The sequence below is a fragment of the Ursus maritimus genome, unplaced genomic scaffold (genome assembly GCF_017311325.1).
Source record: "Ursus maritimus isolate PB19 unplaced genomic scaffold, ASM1731132v1 scaffold_50, whole genome shotgun sequence".
In the NCBI taxonomy this organism is placed as follows: Eukaryota; Metazoa; Chordata; class Mammalia; order Carnivora; family Ursidae; genus Ursus; species Ursus maritimus.
In genome coordinates this window covers 56520-65367 of record NW_024426664.1, presented here as the reverse complement: position 1 = coordinate 65367, position 8848 = coordinate 56520, and positions in this window count along the sequence as shown.

Genomic DNA, 8848 nt, shown 5'->3' with positions numbered 1-8848 from the left:
CAGATTCTACACTAAAAAGGTTATAAAGGAGTATTATTAACAACTTGTGCTGCTGAGTAAAAGTGTAGAAATAAACCCACACAAGTGGGGACAACTGAATTTTTGAGAAAAGTTTCAAGACAACTCAATGGAGGAAAGATAGGCTTAGCCACAGATGCTATTGGGACAATCAGATATTCATAAGCAAATAATTGAAGCTTGACCTAAATCTCACAAAAATTTAAGGACAGTCTCGAAATGAGTCATACACCCAAGTGTAAAATGTAACACAATAATTCCTTTGGAAGAAAATATGAGAGAAAATCTTCATGACTTAGAGCTAGGTGAAGGGATTTTTGACAAGACGCTGAAAGCACAATCCATTGAAAAAAATCAACAACCTAGATTTCACCAAAATTAAAAACATTTGTTCTGTGAAAGGCAGTTAAGAGAATGAAAAAGATAAACCACAGACTAGCAGGAAATATTTGCAAAAATACATTTTCATCAAAGGACTGGTATTCAGAATAAGAAGAAATTTCTAAACTCAATAGGCAGGAAACAAACAATCCAATTAAAAATGGGCAAAAGACGGGTGCCTGGGTGGCTCAGTCCTTAAGCGTCTGCCTTCGGCTCAGGGCGTGATCCCAGGGTTCTGAGATCGAGCCCTGCATCGGGCTCCCTGCCCTGCTGGGAGCCTGCTTCTTCCTCTCCCACTCCCCCTGCTTGTGTTCCCTCTCTCGCTGGCTGTCTCTCTCTCTCCATCAAAAAAATAAAAATAAAAAATCTTTAAAAAAAATGGGCAAAAGACTCATGCAGACGCTTCACCAAGAGGATGTGTGGTAGAGAAATTAGCATACAAATAAGTGCATGAACAGACGTTCAACATCATTAGGCACTAGGGAAATACAAATTAAAACCCCAGAGAGATACCGTACCGCATATATCAGAATGGCTAAAATAAAAAACACTGGCAACGCCAAGTTCTGGCAAGGATGCCGAGAAATCCAGTCATCATAAGTAGCTGGTAGGGGGTGGTACGGTCCCTCTAGAAAACAGTTTGGAGGCTTCACGTCAAGTTAAACATTCACTCACCTTACAATGCAGCAATCCTGATCCTCCGTACATATATTAGAGAAGGGATAAACTTACACAAAAATCTGTACATGAATGTTCGTGGCAACTATTATTCATGACGGCCCAAAACTGGAAACCACCCAGATCTTTTTCATTGGGCGAACAGATAAATACACTGTGGTACATCGGCACAGTGGAATGCTATTTAGTAATAGAAAGGAGCAGATTGATTGATACATGCAACAAGCTGGATGGATCTCAAGAGCGTTATGCTGAGTGAAAAGTCAGTCTTGGAAGGCTATACAATGTATGATTTCACTTACTGGACTGTTATGATTCCACTCGTACAACATTCTCAAAAGGACGAAATTATAGGGATGGGAAAGAGATCAGTGGTTGCCAGGGGTTGTCGGGGGTTGCAGGGATAGGAGGGTGCGCAAAGGGAGTTTCTATAGAGTGATGGACTAGTTCTGTATCTTGATGGCAGTGTTGGTTACACAAACCTACGCATATGATAAAATATCATAGACTTGTGCATTAAAAAAAGAATTCATGTAAAAACTGGTGAGTCAGAGTGAGATCTATGTGAATAGTGCCATGTTAATATCAATTTTCTGGCTTTGATTATTGTACTATGGTTATTGTAAGATGTTGTCATTGGAGAAAGTTGGATGAAGTGTACAAGAGAACTCTGCGATGTTTTTGCAATTTCTAAGCGAGTCTAAAATTATTTCAAAATAAAAGTAACCATGTGAGGCAACCAGATTTGTAAACATTTCTGACTGTAGTGGAAACTGGGCAACCACTTTGGCAATTTCTCGTAAAATTAAACCTACATCTACCACAACCCAATTCCACTTCTAGGCATTTCCCCAAGGGAAATGAAAACACGTCTACAAAAAGATTTGTTTAGAAATATTCACAGCAGCTTTATTCATAATAGCAATAAACTAGAGAAAATATACGTAAACAAATTAAAGAAACTGTGCTGTATATATACAATGGAATATTAGTTCAGCTATAAAATGGACAGAACCACTGACACACATGACAACATGAACAAACGTCAGTGACATAATGCCTAACAAAAATTTCCAGAAACAAAATGGTGCATACACTTTGCCTCCATTTACATGAAATTTAAAATAGGCAGACCAATCCATAGTGAAATAAAGCCGAACAATGGTTTCCTCTGTGGCTTGGGAACTGTTTGGGTGGGGCACAAGGGATCTTGTGGAGTGAAGGAAATACTCCATAGTTTGATGGGGGTGTGGCTTATAAGTCTGCAATTTTTCAAATGCCCCAAACTTTATACTTATGACCCATTTATTACTTTGTATAAGTTATACTTTAATTTAAAATAAAGTATAAAAATCAAACAGCAAAAAACCAAAGCAATAAATGGGGAAATCCAGTGCTATTTTTAATGCACTGAAAAATATCGATAATATTAATAATAGAAAAATTGGGAAATTCTTAAAGTAGTAGTCTGAATAATGACCCTCAGAGATGTTCATATCATATTCTCTGGAATCTGTGAATATATTACCCTACATGATGTAGGGGAGGAAAAAGTTTCCTTCTTTACTCCTAGGCTTCTTCCAGCTTGGTTAGAAATTAAATTGAGACAAGACAGATCAACAGGAGAAAAAAACCCACAACTTTTATTATATGGACATGGAGGCCCACTAATGAAATTGAGGTCCCCAAAAATGGCCAAAGCAGTCAGTTTTAATACAATTTAAACAAGGAGAACATAGATTTGTGAGGAATTTGGAGGACAAAAACCCCAGATGTTTGGGAACTTTATTAATATGGAATTCCAAGCAGAATTTGAGCTGACAGTAACAAGGTTTGTTTCTATAGCTCACTCAGCTTTAAAGTCCCTATCTTTGGTGATAATGATGTCTTTTTACCTCTTAGTACAGGGAAGGCATTTTTCACATGAGAGATTTGTTTCCTGTTTTCAGGGGGACAGAGGAGGGGCTGAGTGTCCTTGCACCTGCTGTTTCCCAAAGAGTTTCAGTTCAAAATAATCAATATGCCATTGTGGTACATTTTGGGGCATCTGCCCTGGGTCCCTACAGAGGCAAAACCCCAAAAAACAAAGAAGAAAAAAAGAAAAGAAAAAACACCTTTGCGGATGTGGTTATTTAAGGACCTTGCACCTGGGAGTTTGTTCTGGGTTATCCAGGTGGGCCCAGTGTGTCAGAAGGGTCCTTATAAGAGGGAGGCAGTAGAGTTAGAGGAGAGAAGGTGATGTGAGGACAGAACCAGAGGGAGAAGAGGTGGTGTGATGTGGAACTTAGGGTAGCCTCTAGTTGGACAGGCAAGAAAACAGTTGTCCCTGTAGCCTCCAGAGCAGCTGGCCCCTTGATTTTAGCCCAGTGAAAATGATTTTGAACTTCCAACCTTCAGAGTTGTAAGAAAATACATTTTTATTGTTTTAAGCCATTAAGTTTGTGGTAATTTTTTAGGAAACTAATAAAAACAATCATATGAAAGATTAAAAAGCAGACATATCTAGAGACACAGTAGAAATTAAAATTTTATTAAGAGAAAGTTATGTTGAGCCAGTTAGTTTTAAAACTGAGAAAAAGGAACAATTTAATAGACAAAATATATTATCAAAAATAGCTCAAGAAGATGTAGTGTATGTTGGTTAATTGAATTTAAATAAAAAATTTTAAAAAGAAGAAAGAGAAAAACTAAATAGATCTAGTGTCATTAAAGTAATTTGATAATTAGAAATAGAAATTCCTAAATCATTACTAATAGAAGGGGAATTTTACCCTGCATGTGAACCCCACTTTCAAATTAAAAATAAGATGAGGGATGTATTTGTAAACCATGTAACAAAGAAAGTATTAGAAATTATGGTTACATAGGGAATTCCTACAAATAAATAAAGCAAACATCCAATATAAAACAGATAAAAATATAACAGTCAATCTAAAAAAGAGGAACTAAGCATGGCCAGTGAACATGTAAAACATCAACTTCTATAGTAATCAGAGGAAATTAAACTATAAGAAATTACTATTTCATTTCTACCAGATCAAAAAAAAATTAAAAGTCTGATAAAAATGTGTTGACAAGACTACAGGGAGATGAGGAATATTATATCTTTTCAGTTGGAGAAAAACAACCACACAGACAACGATTTATTCCAACACTTAGGAGAACAATTTGCCTAACCTAGTAAAGAAGATGAACATATCTAAAAAAATTCGGCAGTTCCAATTCCTGAAACCTACATTAAAGAAATTCAAACATTTGACGAAGGAGGCATCTACAGGATAGTCACTGCAGCGCTGCTTTAACGTAAGAATAATCAATCAGTAATGGAATGGACTAATAGTGGATTATTCACACAATGGAAATCTAACGTAGCTATTACAAGCGAAGAAGCAATTCTATGCAGATTTTCTTAGATGAATCTTCAAAAAAAAAGTGCTGAGTGTAAAAAGTCTCATAATGATATATACTGCCTCACATTTATGAGAAATGTCAAAACACAGAGTATAACATATTGTTTAATGATACATATCTATAAGGCTAAAATTTTAAAAGACATGCATGGAATATTCCTAATAATGGTTACTGCCTTAGAAACAGAAGAAGGAACAGGGGTTACTCTTTTAGCTCTGTCTGTAATGAGAGAGAGAGAGATCTGTAGAAAAGAGAGCAAAATTAAATATCTGTTTATCCTCATTGCTGGGGGCAAAGACATCTGCTAGATAATTTTTATACCCTTCCACGTGAAAATTATTTATTTTTTCCTAGCTCTATCAGCTCATAGAATGGAGAATGAAATGCTTGTCACCTACAACTTTGCCAGATGTGTTAGTCAATAGGCTAAGTAAATGCCAATAAAAATTCCGCTAGAAAAATCTTTCAATTGGCTTGGGAATTAAAGGGTGTTCAACCTAAAATAAACAACAGAGAGACTTCCTTCCCTAGTTCACACTGTGCATGTTTTCAATACATAAAAAGGGAAAGTGGAAAAAAATCAATTGGCTTAGCGAGGACAGGTGTGCCACAAGAAGCCAGTGTATGTTAGAGCCAATATACAATTTCAACAAAGTTGTAGGATACAAAATCAATATACAGAAATCAGAAATCAGATGTGTTTCTATATACTAATAACAAACTATCAGAAAGAGAAATTAAGAAAACAATCCCATTTACAATTGCATCAAAAAGTATAAAATGCCTAGGGATAAATTCAACCAAGGAGTGAAAGACCTGTACACTGAAAACTGTAAGACACTGATGAAGAAAACTGAAGAAGACACGAATAAATGAAAAGATATTCCATACTCATGGATTGGAAAACTTGACATTGTTAATATGTTCGTACTAGCGAAAGTAATCTTTGGAATCAATACACTCTCTATGAAAATCCCAATGGCATTTTCACAGGAATGGAACAAATAAACCTAAATTTGTATGGAACCACAGGAGACCCCAAATAGCCAAAGCAATCTTCAGAAAGAAAGCTGGAGGCATCACACACCCTAATATCAAACTATATTACAAAGCTGTAGTAATCAAAACAGTATGACATTGGCATAAAACAGACACTAATATAAATGGAACAAAACAGAGAGCCCTGAAGTAAACCCACACATATTTGATCAATTTATTTATGATAAAGAAGCCAAGAATATACAATGGGGAAGGATAGTCTCCTCACTAAATGGTACTAGGAAAAGTGGACAGTCACATGCAAAAGAATGACACTGGACCCATATCTTACACCATACACAAAATTCTAATTAAAATGGATTAAAGACTTGAATGTAAGACTTAAAATCGTAGAACAACTGAAGAAAACATAGAGGGTAAGCTCCTTGACATCAGTCTTGGCAGTGACATTTTTTATTTAACACCCAAAGCAAAGTCGACAAAGCAAAAACAAGTAAGCGGGACTACATCAAAACAAAAAGCTTCTGTATAACAAAGGAAATCATCAAGAAAATGAAAATGCTACTCACAGAATGGCAGAAAATATTACAGATCATATATTTGATAAGCAGTTAATATCCAAAATACATACAGAACCCATACTACTCAATAGAAAAGAAATCTATTAAAAAATGGGCAAAGGACACAAATAGATATTTTTCCAAAGAAGACATGCAAACGGCCAACAGGTACATGAAATGGTATCTCAAAAAGATATCTGCACTTCCGTGATAAATGCAGTATTACTTACAGTAGCTGAGATAGAAATAAAGTGTCCATCAAAAGATGAATGGATAAAAATAACTTGATATATATATATGTATAACAGAATACTATCCATTCACAAAACAGAAGGAAATCCTGCCATTTTCCACAAAATGGATGGAGCTTGAAGGCATTATGCTAAGTGAGAAAAGTCAGACAGAGAAAGACAAACACTGTATGATCTCACTTACGTGTGGAATGCAAACAATAACAGCAACAATAACAACAAACTTACAGGTAAGGAAAACAGGTTGCCAGAGGCAGAGATTGGGTTGGTGGGCAAAACAGGTGAGGGTGGTCAAAAGGTATAAACTTTCAGATATAAGATACATAAGCCCTTGGGATGTAATGTACAGCATAGTGACTATAGTTTAAAAATTATAAAATAACTATACTATATATATCATAGGAACTCCCCTAGCTCTCAAAGTTTGCTTGGCTTCTTTTTCTAGTAGTTTGCAAAGTTGGATAAGAAATGTGGACGAGTAAGTATCTATGATTACAGTAGCTTTCATTAGATTGAAATAGACAAGACTAAAAGAGAATAACACCCACATTAGAATGCATGGGCAGATCAGAGGATAGCCATTATCAAGGATGTAAGAAGAAGGGAGAACAGGGAAGATCTGGGAACCTCAGTAGGGATTCTGTGGGATCATATGATATGCGAGCTTGGGGATTTCTATAACGGAACCAAGGAGAGTCTGAGGACAGTCTATCATAAAATAACTCAATTATTCTCATTTGGGTTTCTTTATTAGATGGTCAAACAAAAATAAAATTTGGGGAATTTGATAATTTGACATAAACCCCTTCACTAGATGAGTTTTCAGGATAAGATGGAAAACAGTCTTTAGTCCTTCAATGTCTAGAGAGGAGAAATACTTTCCCTTTGAAAAAAATTTCTACTATTAATAATTTGGAAGGTTGTCACTGATAAGACAGCATTTTGGGAGAGGTTTTGTTTTCATGATAACTATAATAAGAACGGTAGAATTGCACCAGACATTCTGTGTGCACTCATAGAAACAACATGGCCAAATTTATTTGAATTTAGAGGACTCATGGATTCCCCTTCCTGTAATTTCTTTTTTGTTGTTTTTGTTTGTCTTGTTTTGTTTCTTTTTTCCCTCCTTATAACTTCTAATAAATTAAGCATAGAGGTACGTCATAAACGAATGTGATTTTGCTGCTGTTACGTTCGGTATTCCAGTCCCCATCTGGAGAGGTTACAGAAGTCAGAGCATAGATTGATATCATGCCTGAGCGATGTTTGCTGCTGCAAAGTTACCAGTTCTCATGGTTGGGTGGCAAGCAGGAAGGAAAGGAGGTCATGATTTCTCACTTGTCTCACGGAGGAAAGCCAAGATCGGTGAGCACGTTTAACCTTAGAATCAGGTTGGAGGCAAGAGAAGAATCAAAGCATGAATAAGTATTGCCAATCACAGCCATGATTCGTAGTAAATTCGTTTCAGATAAGCCTGTCAGATCTCATCACAGATTAATTTACTAAACTTGGAAATTTTAAGCAATAAATCTCCTTCTCATTATTCCTTTGGTATTAAGCTTGAGGCTTGTCCTTCACCAGATATAATCATTTATCGTTAAATCACAAGGAAAGATGAATCAACATTTAGGACAGGCCACGTGGGTGTCATAGCACACGCAAACGTGATCCAGCCAGAAACCGCAATTCAGAGGTCGTTGCTGTATGCCGCCGAGGGAGCTTCGCCTCCACCGTCGGGAATACAGCAGGGCCGTTTCAACAAGAGGAAAATCTTGCCATCGTGCTGCTTCCCAGAATGCTGTGCCCACAGCTTATGGGCTCCTTTGCTTAGTTACAAATAATCACCCACCAACGCACCAGTTACCTGTCACCACTCAGAGGTGCAATGGGACAGAAGGGCAGATGTCTCAACTAATTATAAACACTCTTCCCTGCACCACTCATCGATAAGTTACTTTGACCTTTGAATCAAAGAACTGTCATTGTTTTAGAGACCTTGTCTGTACTTTCTTATCTAGTTATTTGCCATTTGGCCCTTTGAGATTAATTCATCCATTAAAACAATGAAACCAAATAGAAGAATGACAGCTACCTACATTCCACGTGATCAGTTACAGAATACAAAACTTCAGCCACCATCTGGTGTTGACATGTCCTAAGTGTATGCAGCCTATACATGTCACGTCTGTAGGAGCATTGTGTCACCCAGAGATCTAGCATGCTTATCTTGACTATATTTTACAAAAGAAAAAAGAAAAGAAAAAAGAAAAATAGCCAGCCACAGAAGTTACTAAGTGAGACCAAACACTCTGGACCAACGAGAGAAAATGGGACATCAGGACAATTCTAGGACACATAATCTAAGAAGTACAGTTTTACTTCTGGAGGCAATAGGATTGAATATACTCATCCTTTTCTGAGTCTAATAAGTAAAGCTCAATGTCAGATTTCGAAAGAATAATATCTTATTTCTGTTATAATTTCATGAAAATATAAACTGAATGGATTCGGAAAGTCAGAAGGACTGATTTTTTGTCATTTGATTTTGAA